Consider the following 12,270-nt stretch of genomic DNA (forward strand, 5'->3'; position numbering starts at 1 on the left):
CTGGGGTATCCACTTGTGTCTGGAATAAAGTCTCTTACAGATAATATTTATCTGTCCATTTACGTATTTGACCAGCATTGACCCAGTTATCTTCTTTTTTGGGAAGACTGTGAGTTTTTGGATCTATGTACGTCAGTAACTTTTGTATCAGAATCAGAATCAGAATCAGAAAGGGTTTTATTGCCAAATGTTGAGCAGGTTTACAACATTAGGAAATTGCTGCGGTGCTTCAGTGCAAACATACTGTCATAAATTACGCTTAAATAGACATGAAATAAAAATAAGAATAAGAATTAAAAGTGCTAAATAGATAAATATATACATGATATATACATGAGTGCAGGTGGTGATCAGTGCAAACATGGAATGATGCAGTGAACACAGCGTAGGGTCATGTGTTAGTGATGGGAACAGTCATATGGTTATTGTTCATGTGTCCGACAGCAGAGGGGAAGAAACTGTTCTTATGGCGAGAGGTTCTGGTGCGAATGGACCGGAGCCTCCTGCCTGAGGGGAGCAGGTCAAACAGACTGTGTCCAGGGTGAGAAGGGTCAGCTGAGATCCGAGCTGCACGCCCCAGTGTCCTGGAGGTGTACAGGTCCTGCAGAGATGGGAGTCTGCAGCCGATCACCTTCTCAGCAGAGCGCACAACACGCTGCAGTCTCTGTTTGTCTGTTGTTACATTTCCTCTGCTTATTAATGATTTGCGTCATTGTGTTTACCACAGATTAGATCTAGAAGCTAAGCATGTCATGTTTTTATTTAGAAAACTCTGGGAAGGCCAAACCTTGACTCATGGTGTTTTTCCAGCCAGGTATGATTTTATTGCAGTGTCAGTGTGTTTGAGATCATTCTCATGAAGAGAATTAAGCCACTGCCAGTCACATTCTTTCCAGATGATATCACATTGTGCATCGAAATCTAACCTTACTTTTCTGCCTCAAAAGCTGATTCAGTATATCTGGACGTAATGTTTTCAGCGGGAGAAACGTTTCGTTACCTCCGGATGAAGTGAATTTTGGGATGCCCTTACTTGGATGAATGAGCATGCATCAAGATACTTACTTTTCTTGTTTTCAAATTTTTTATCAGATTTGACAAGATCTCCAACACCAAACCATGACAGAGCCTACACCCTGTTTTACAGATGGCTGTAAAAACTCTCTATAGTACCTCTCTCCAGAGCTCCTCGGTACATGTTGATGATTTGAACCAAAATTTTCAAATTCAGGTTAATTACTCTTTAAGACCTAATTTCTTGTTATCCGTCAGCCTTTTCTCCCAGTGTCCCTTCATTAAGAATGGCTTCTTTACAGCCACCATTCTGAGATTCTTAAGAACATCATCTATTATGAACAGTTTTTCCACTTTTTAGAAGTCAAAAGTATCGCTGTCATACTTTTCATTCAGAGAATAATCTATCTGAGGTGTTCTGGATATTTTTGTTGGACACAATGAGCCAACACGAAGTTGTGCTGTGATCTTTTAACATTTGGTCCAACACTACTTTCCTATGATTAAAATCATTAATGGGCGTTCATAGCCTCTTGAAAAGGAACAAGGATTTTGGTGAGAGGATGGAACAAATTTGACAGGAAGTTGTCACAGAAGTTGGTGATGTGAAAAAAAACTTGTAAACTGTAGGTGCAAACCCACAGACAATCTCATAATCATACAGAAAGATTCAGGAAGGTTTTCGTGAGGAAATACTTTTCTTAAAGACATGTGGTCAGAGAGAAAACCAGGAAGTTCCTTTTAACATGTAAATTTAAAAAAAAAGGCACCAAAAAGAAAACAATGCAATCATCAGCACTCAGAAAACAAATAAGCAATTATTCTATTGTTTTCAGGAGCTGGAAGAAAGATTTGTGTCTTTTAAAGTAGTTACAGTTGAAGCCACTATGACGACATTTTCTGATTTTCTAACAGAGAATCATTAGTAATCACAAAAATGTGGTTTGTGCTCAGCCAAGTCATCTTTATAAGGAGACAGAACTACATCTTCAGATGATTACTATTGCGCTCTACCATCATACATCCAGTGTGCTGATAAATTCACTGGTTGCCTTAATGCACTTTTCTACTCTATTTGAGTAGTGCTTAAAAAAAATCCTCATTCAGTAATTCATATAAGCACTTTTTTTTCTACATCTTAGTGCTTTCTAGCTAACATCTAATCTGACTTTATGCTAGTGACAGAGACTGGCCAGTTGCTTTCTGTACTTAAAATATATGTCTATGTGCTTTATTTGTTTCCTCAAAACAAATCTAACAAGGAAAAAAAGGGAACCGTCCAGTTATTTTCAAATAAGAAAAATGAAAAAAAAAAAACACGAAATGAATCCTTTTGTCATATATGTTTTTCTCATGAGTATGATTACTGTTATTTACTTAGAATTAGGTTTAGAAAGGGATTTAGTTTTATAGAAATTCAGATAAAATCTGTAATGTGGCTAGATTACTATGTAGGAAGTACAGTGGAAACCACAGCTGTTACTTTTCATTAAGAAACTACTGGCCTATCTACAAGTAATAAATTGTTCAAGGCTTCTTAGAAAAAAACAGGGATGTTGTTGTAGGACCTGAACAAATGTGACAGAAAGTTTGATAATGATGTGGAAAAACCTGTAACACCTGTTGGATTCCACCCAGAGTGTTTTCACTGACACCTGAAGAAGCTCATAATGAAACACAAACATTCAGGAAGGTTTGCTGTGAGGAAATCACTTCCTTAAAGCCATGCCATGAGGAAGAAAAGCAGGATGTTCCTTGTATACATATTAATCAGCAAAACTGTCATTGCCTGGTTTCAGCTGATGTTTATCTTGTTCTCTCAGGCAGTTATGAGCCTTTATTTGTCACTTGCAGTTGCCTGCAGCGAAATTGAATGTTTTCTGACCATACATACATTACACAAACATCACATCAGGGAGAACGGTCAGAAGAGGTTGCGTAAAGAAAAACAAGGAAATCCATCCATTGTGTCCTGGAGGAAACGTTCCTCCAGGACACGGTGGCGAGGTTTATTAAACTCCACCGAGACAGCTGGTGACGCAAATCTGAAGGCCAATTTCACAGCTGCTCACTTCCGGCCTACCCGGCCTTCGGAGGACTCGGCCCACATAGACTGCGAAGGCCGGGTCCTCAGGGGGATGCAGCCTCTGAATTTGGACACAGCTTATAACCCATGTCACTAAAATGTTACTCTGTAGCTGAATGTGTCTTAGTTTAAGTGAAATGAGATTATTTTGACTAGAAATAAGACAAATATATGTTTTAAGATTTTGAGTTTTTGCAGTGTAGACTGTTTTTTTGTACCCTAAATATTCTTTACCCATTCAGATGAAGACAATCTTAGAAACCTGAAGAAAAATCCAATGTGTTGAAGCATGTCTACTAACTATAAATGTGATACACCACCCAATTTGAACGTTCACAGAAATAACTGATTAACATGACCTATGAATATAAAACAATCTACAACTGGAACCAGCTTCAGAGTGATATATTTTTGAATGTATGGGTATTTCTGAAAATATTTAAATACATTCCCAAAAACTGTGTCTAAATTTCTAAAAACTTGACACAAAGTAAAAAACGTTAGAACTTTTTTGTTAAAATTTTACATCAAATAAAATTCAAAATCATGTTCTCTTTTCTAAAAACCGACATTCGTGCTCTGGTTGTATTGAAGTTCTGCCACCCTGTGGCAAAACTTTATGACTCACAAGAGAATCACGGCGCAATGTGTGTTTGTAAGAAAGACGATGTATTGTTTTGAAATATGTGTGTTAATGTCTTCATTTAATTTAATAAAATATAGGCAGTCTGTGAAACTATCATAAAAAAACTACCATGAAAAATCACTTTTTTGTAGTTTAATTAAAAAAGGTAACTTTTTATATATTCTATTTTGATTACTTTCTGTTTTTATTTTTTGTGTTTTTGGCTTATAGCTAAAGACAATCAAATAATTCTTATCTGGCTCTTACAATTGTAGTTGTGAAACTCTCATTAGTGATACAATGTACATTCAGATTACTACAGATGTGTGTCTTACAGACCATTATATAAAAACAGAACAAAACACTGTGACAAACATGATTTATCACAGTGATAGTCATTCAAAACATGACTATCAAATGTGATCATGTGAAACACGAATTCCAGAAAAGTTGGGACATTCTTTGAATTTTAACAAAATGTAAACTAAAAGACTTTCAAATCACATGACCTAATATTTTCTCTATAACAGAATGTAAATGACACAACAAATGATTAAACCATGAAATTTTACTTTTTTATACAATTTTATTTAATTTTTGTGCATAAAAAATTCTTAGTTTGAACATTCATGTGATTCATAATGTGATTTTCAAGTATTTTAGTTGCTCAAACTTTAAGAACGACGCATTTTTTCTGGAATTTAGGTTGCATGTTTTGGCTTGATATTATCCATACAAAAAAGTTTCATTAATAGTGATTTACAATTGACTAGTTTGTTTGGATGCATTCCAGATATGCTTCATTATGCTGGGATCATTCTGTCGTTCACAGCCTTAGATGAAACCAGAAGGTGAAATGTAAAAAGAATATTTTAGAAGTGACAAATTCTTCAACCACACGCTGTCCTTTAAATTCACCAGCAATGAATGCACTTGATAAATAACTGCACTGTTACAAAAAACATCGTAAAACAACGGTAATCTTCCGGCAGCTGGGGCGCCAAAATACGACCGTGAAATAACAGAAAATAACTGTCCCATAAAAATACGGTTATTTTCAGTAATGAAAATAGAGTTTGTTGCGCTAATTTGACATGGGATTCTGCCTTTTCCAAGTGCTTTTAGACATTAAATTAGGAACATTTTTACGCGATCAAACAATGAAATTACCTATAAACAAGGTCACTGAATGTGGAAATATGAATCATAATACGTAAATGTACAGAAATATACAGTTAACAGTTGGTTCGAATAATAATTGATTGGATGTCCAGGGACAGAGGCGAGGCTGCCATATCGCACCATCGGCCCCTTTGGCCATCACTAGTAGGCGGTAGATGAAGAGTCTTGACCACGGACACAACGACGGAGAGTGTCCGAGCCGGGGCGCGAACCGGCAATCTTTTGATCACAAGGCGAACTGCCAACCCTTGAGCCATGAACGGCCTAACTAGCAATGATAATAATACTTATGTGATGCAACTCAAGCTTATAGGGATCATGTTATATACTTTTCCATAGCATTACATTTGAATTCGATCTTTCAAATAACGGACAGATATTTGTGAGATCATGATACATTTGTATCATTTGTATTTTAACAATCTAAATATGCATATGTACAGACAGATACATTTTAATTCAATTTAATTATGTTGTATTACATTAGGCAAGGCAAGGCAAGGCAAGGCAAGGCAAGTTTATTTGTATAGCACAATTCAACAACAAGGTGATTCAAAGTGCTTTACAGAGACATTAGAAATAAAAACAAATAAAAAGCATGATTTAAAATTGATTAAAACAAGCAAATAAAACAAACTAACTAATTAACAAACAAACAAACAAACAAAACAGTATATAAAATCAAAACAGATAAAATCAAAACAGATAAAATCAGTAGTTAAAATGTTAGTTTTGAAATTTAAGCTTAAAAGTGTGGATTTGGTGCTTTATTCAAATGCAGCTGAGAACAGGTGAGTCTTCAACCTGGATTTAAATAAACTGAGTGTTTCAGCTGATCTGAGGCTTTCTGGGAGTTTGTTCCAGATATAAGGAGCATAAAAGCTGAATGCAGCTTCTCCGTGTCTGGTTCTGACTCTGGGAACTGATAAAAGACCGGATCCAGATGACCTGAGGGATCTGGATGGTTCATGCTGGGTCAGGAGGTCGCTGATGTATTTTGGTCCTAAACCATTCAGAGCTTTATAGACCAGCATCAGAACTTTAAAGTCTATCCTCTGACGGACAGGCAGCCAGTGTAAAGACCTCAGAGCTGGACTGATGTGGTCCACTTTTTTGGTCTTAGTGAGGACTCGAGCAGCAGAGTTCTGAATGAGCTGTAGTTGTCTGACTGATTTTTTAGGTTACAGTGATTACAGTGATTTAACGTTAATTTACATTCAAAATGTGAAGTCAAAGTCTATTTACGTAACTTTAATGATATTCTAGAAGAACAGAACATTACTGTAAAATGCACAGTAAAATACCTTCATATTAGGGTTTTTTCCTACAGTCGCAGCGTTACCCGCGACCGTGTTGTTAGTTCACATTCATTGGCCGATGCTTAGCGTCATGTTATTTATATTAATTGCAATTCCTACCTCTACATTTCTTTTTCAAAATATATAATTAGCACAGTGTGTCCGTGCAGTGTTTTACATTGTGGCATGCAGAGAAATCTTAACAACGAAGCTCACAGAGAGAGATTGAGCTTGTTGTTTAACCCCAAGCTGGTAGGGGGAGCTCTTTATTAAAACACTTGCTGTGCTACAATGTGCCTCAAGGTTCAACAACAGCACAACAGAAGTCACTCATGGTACAGCACTCTCTCTACAAAACAACAACTGTCAGTGACGCTGCACCACGGCGTAAACACAACATTCAAGATAATGAATAATGGCAGAAATGAACTTTCTCCAAAGGGTGGCGGGTCTCTAACTTAGAGATAGGTTGAAGAGTTCGGCCGTCCATGAATGGCTCAGAGTCGAGCCGCTACTCCTCCACATTATAAGGAACCAGTTGGGGTGGTTCCGGCATCTGACAAGGATGCCTCCTGGGTGAGGTATTGCAGGCATTTCCCATTATATGTTACAATGGGTAGGACTAGACATCACCTCAGATGTAATGTTGAAGAAAAAGAGGGGGGGGGAAATGGTGACCAGGTACAAAAGTTTCATGCAGAAGAGATAAGCTGCATTTTCTTCTTTTTTCTATGTTTTACTTTAACATGATTTATCAGCAGCTCCATCACACAAATATTGATTTCAACATGATTTTTTTCACTCAGTTACATAATGTAGGAATGTGTTGATCAAAAATATATTTTGATAAATATTTATATTTTTAACGAAGAATTAAAAATGATTTAGTATTAGCAAAAGCACACATAAATAAACTCTTCTTCTGTATCACTTTACCCATGGAAAGACTAGTTATTATTTCCTTTTACCCTCAAACAATGTCCAAAAGGTAAAACAGAAATCCAAAACTGGAAGAACCAGTTTGAACCCACAGCTCTGTCACTGTCAAATGCCAGAGGCATGCCAGCTGTAAAGCTATAAAAGCACTGTGTTGAACAGAGGCTTTAACATTCATCTCTCTCACCTGCGCAGTGACAACAGTGAAGTTAAGATGGCTTCATTTCCACTATGTAAGATTTATAGTTAATCTTCATCAAATAAAAGTAGTGAATTGTGTTTGAGGTCCTGTGAAGTGAATTGTGAATTGTGTTTCAGGTCCTGATTTGAGCATTGTGATGATTGGGAAAACTGGTGTGGGTAAGAGCGCTGTTGGAAACACCATCCTGGGAAAAACAAATTTCAGCTCTTGTCCCTTACTGGGGTCAGTGACCGAGGTCTGTGAAAAAGGTGTGGCACAGATGGGTAACAGGTCAGTTAGTGTTGTAGACACACCAGGGATCATGGACGTTGCGAATTCAGATGAGTTCATCAAAAAAGAAATCAAGAAATGTGTTGAAGACTCCTCTCCCGGTCCTCATGTGTTCCTGTTGGTCTTCCAAGTGGGTCGATTCACTAAGGAGGAGAAAAACTCAGTGAAAGCCCTGCAGGAGCTGTTTGGCCCAGAGATAAACCAGCACATGATTGTGCTGTTCACCCGTGGCGGCGATCTTGAAGACATGACCATAGAGGAGTATGTAAATGAAGCTGATCTTGGACTTCAGCACATCATTGAAAGCTGTGGAAACAGGTTCCACGTCTTTGACAACACCAGCAGTGACAGAAAGCAGGTGGAGCAGCTGGTCAAGAAGATTGATGACATGGTGGCAGCAAATGGAGGCATACGCTACACAAACGCCATGTATAGACAGGTGGAGGAAGCACACAGTAAGGGATTGGCCGTGGATGAGTGTAAATTCACTGAGTCGCTGTTTCAGCGTATCAAAATGTTTCGTACTGTTCTTCATGGAGATTAAATTATTGTAATAAATAGTGATGAATCTAGTCTAAACAGGACAGTTTCTGTACCCATTTGTAAGTCTAGTCTGACACAGACTTACAGTGTAGACAGCTGTCTACATTATTTAACTTTATCTTTTGGTATTCAAGAGGAAAGCATTATAAAGTGAAATAATAATCATAATACGAGCTTTTCTCTACTGCATCTGCTCCAATTTGTAGTGAGTTTGCAACCCTGATGGTTTGGTGTTAAATTTATTTTAAATAGTGTGTTTTATGCATATTTTCAGTCAATGACTTGTTTTTAAATGATGGCATGAAGTTTGAAATGTATTTTCTTTTCTTTGCCATTTTTGTCTGAAAATATTGTGAAAAGCATTTAATTTTGTCAATGATTGTTTATTGTTGCTTCAGTGTAATTCTTTTAAATGTTATATCTCAATAAATAATTTCAATGCATCGCTGTCATCATTTCTTTCTAATTCTAAAACACTGCTTTCTTTTTTTTTCTTTTTTCTTTTTTTTTTTTGTCCCGTTTGGATCTATAGCCATCAGAATTGTTGTCTTGAGGCCAAGAAAGATGCCAAGCGGATTTATTTTACCAAGTGGATCATCATGGCCTTGCCATATTGGTCCATTTGATTGACCTTTATTATAATTATGAATTTATTTTATTTTCAGTTGCAAACGGGACGGACATAACTGTGGGATAGGACAGGGGGAAAGAATGAAAGAAAGAGGGGGAGAGAAAGAAAGAAAACCAAAGGGGAGAAGAGACGGTGAGAAGGGGGGGAAGAGAGAAAAAAAAACAAACAAACAAAAAAAAAAAAAAAGGTGTGGAGGAGATCAAAACTCCAGACATCCAGAGGCCCCCAGAACACAAGAGACCAAGGAAGACCCACAGAGGGGCAGCTGCGCCACTGTCCCAGTAAGAGCTGAGGAGAGTCCCAGATGAGGGCTCACTCAGCAGCCGCGGAGCAGAAGCCAGGGTGAGTTGCAGTGACGCGCCCGTGAGCTCCGCCGGCAGCCAGCTGTGCCTGAGTGACCGAGCCCCAGGCCGAGAGGTCGGGGGCACCCCACCTCCGAAGTGGCCCGAGCGAGCCCCAGGCTCCAGGCCCCGATAAGCGGCCGCCAAGGAGTGAGCCGGTGTGTACCCGGACGCCCACCCCCAGACACAAAGAACCACCAACGCACCGACACCTGAGGGAGTCCGCCACTGGCGGGGGAAGTGGTGGTGGGTGGAGATAGGCCTCCAAACCTTGGAGGGCCTGAGATGTCCCCAGAGAGGTGGCGTCTGATACCCAACCTGACATATAGACACAGACATACAGGCACACACAGACACAAACATCCATTCCCACCCTCATGCTCTCATATGCACTTACTCCACACTCAACCAACGTGGAGACAGACATAAAGAGACGCTGTACACACAATCACACTCCCCAAGCATACTCTACGAACCGGGTCTAGGTACTCTTGCCCCTGGAGGGGGGAACTGCACCCAGACCCTGGTGTTTCCAGTCTACATAAACATGGCTATCAAAATTGCCCATGTATGTTTTTTTCTTAATGATGCTATTTTATGCATATGTATAAAAATATATGGAAATAAGCTGCCTTCTTCCTGTTTCGTGCAATGTGTTGGTTTTTTTGTGTGTCATATGTCATTTACTCAGTTATTACATTACTTACTAATATCGTCATGTACTGTATGTACAGTGAGTATAGTACTGGGGTTGTATTTATCAGAATGCAGACAAATAATGTTGGTCAGTAAACAGTAAAGCTGTATTTGGTTTCCTTACTTTTTAACTCAGACATGGGCCGAGTATGTGTTCCCAGTTTATTTGATGTATTTTTGAATCCCTTCAGTAGCCATTTTCAGAATAGAGTATTTTCTACAGTTTCCCAATAACTGAGAAATGTGAATGAAATTAAAGTTTTGGAACTAAAAATATGAAAATACCTAAAAGTCAGAGGTTAGGAAAATTAAAAAGATTCCCAACAACATCACACTGCATCTGGATCATAACAAAGTGAGCTCTTCCTTATGACTGCCCTCTACAGCAAGTCCAGGTGTAACTACAGACTTTATGTCAACCAGTCAGTTGCACATTAATAATGGAATAAAGTGAATTAATAAAAATGTTATTTACTATACACTGTTCCAAAAAATAGTAATGTCAAATTATTTTACTGTGTAGTTTACAGTCGTGTACTGTTTTTCTAGAATATCATTACATTTACATAAGTAGACTGATCTGACACGTCAAATGTAAAATAACATAACATCACTGTAAATGTAATAAAAAACAATTTACTTGTTTTTTAAATATACTTTTTTGTACATATGCATATTTAGATTGTAAAAATGCATCCAGAAATGTCTCCCATCATGCCTTGGGACATGTGTTGCTGTTTAGATGTTCTTGTTCTATTGTTTATGGTTACGTTACTTTTAACTGTTATCTTGAATGTTGTGTTTACGCCTGTCATGAGTCGCTGTGTGGCAGGCAGGAGTTGGACGCAAAATGCAGGCACTCAGGCATGAGGTTTAAACACAAACAAACTCAGCTTTATTTGCTGGCAGGGGAAAGTCATAAAAAAGGCAAACTAAACTAAACTGGAAACTCATAAACAAAACTCAGTGAGACACAGGGAGATCCACACAGCATGAGGGACGACGCGACACGGACACAGAGAAACACAAGGCTTAAATACACAGAGGGAGCAATCAGGGAATGAGTAACAGGGGGGAAACACAGCTGGGGCAAATCAGGCCTAACGAGACAAAGGAAACACAACCAGACGCATTTACATGAGACACGGACTTTCAAAGTAAAACAGGAAACATAACACAGACTGAACTTAGACACACAGACAGGCACTACAGAGGGAACAGAGACGTGGGACCAGGGCAGACACGAAACAAATGAAACACAACGAGCCAGAAACCAAAACACAGGGAACAAAGTCCAAAACAACAGCACTGAGGCCCAGGAACAGTCCAAAAGCAAACAAACAAAAGAGCCCAGGCAACAGTCTCGAAAAGTTCAGGGGGCCGGCCCGGAGGCTGACGGCACAACAGTCCAAACCCGGGCAGTTCAGGGGGGCGGCCCGGAGGCTGACGGCCCAAGAGCCCAGAAAACAATTCAGGAGGCCGGGCAGGCGGGAAGCATCGGCGGCGACGGAACAGATCAGGAGGGTGGCCGGGCAGGAGGCACCGGCGGCGACGTAGTTCAGGGGGCCGTCCATGATGGCAGCGTAGTTCAGGGAGCCGTCCATGATGGCAACGACGTCCAGTCATCGGCCGAACAGGACATGCAGGACGAGCAGGCCGGACAGGACGTGCTGGCCGGACCGGACGTGCAGGATGAACAGGACCAGACGGCATGGGGACCTCAGGCGCAGACAAAGCTAGACGGAGCGAGGCAGGACCAGGCGACGCCTAAGGCGAAGACACGGAGGCAGGACCAGGCGACGCCGAAGGCGAAGACACGGAGGCTGGACCAGGCGGAGCTGAAGACACGGAGGCAGGACCAGGCGGAGCTGAAGACACGGAGGCTGGACCAGGCGAGGGTGGTGGCGCTGCAGGCGACGGCGTGGGAGCCGCAAGTGGTTGCTGGACGGGCCCCTCGGACCCTCCAGCGGAGGCAGGAGGCTGGACGGGCCCCTCGGACCCTCCAGCGGGAACAGACGGCTGAAGCGGTCCCTCGGACCCTCCAGCGGGAACAGACGGCTGAAGCGGTTCCTCGGACCCTCAAGCGGAAGCAGGTTGCTGGACGGGCCCCTCGGACCCTCCAGCGGGAACAAACGGCTGAGCAGCCAAGTGACCCTGTGGCTGAGCAGCTGATGCAAAAAATATAGCCCCAGAATAAATAGTCCCATGGCCCGAAGAAAGAGAAAAAGTGTCCTTTTCGCTCACCACAGCCGGCTGTTTTGACATCCGGCTGTGGGGTGACACGTCCGGCTGTGGGGTGACACGCCGGTGGCGTGGCCGCCGCTTCCTCCTCGGTGATGGCTCCAATGGGCCGGGCAACTCCAAGTCCGGCGGGCTGGGCAGCACATCTTTCTCCGAGTTGGGTAGGTGAGCGGTAGCAACAGGGGGATGCAGAAGAAGCTCATTA

The sequence above is a fragment of the Rhamphochromis sp. 'chilingali' genome (assembly GCF_963969265.1).
Source record: "Rhamphochromis sp. 'chilingali' genome assembly, chromosome: 18".
NCBI lineage: Eukaryota > Metazoa > Chordata > Actinopteri > Cichliformes > Cichlidae > Rhamphochromis > Rhamphochromis sp. 'chilingali'.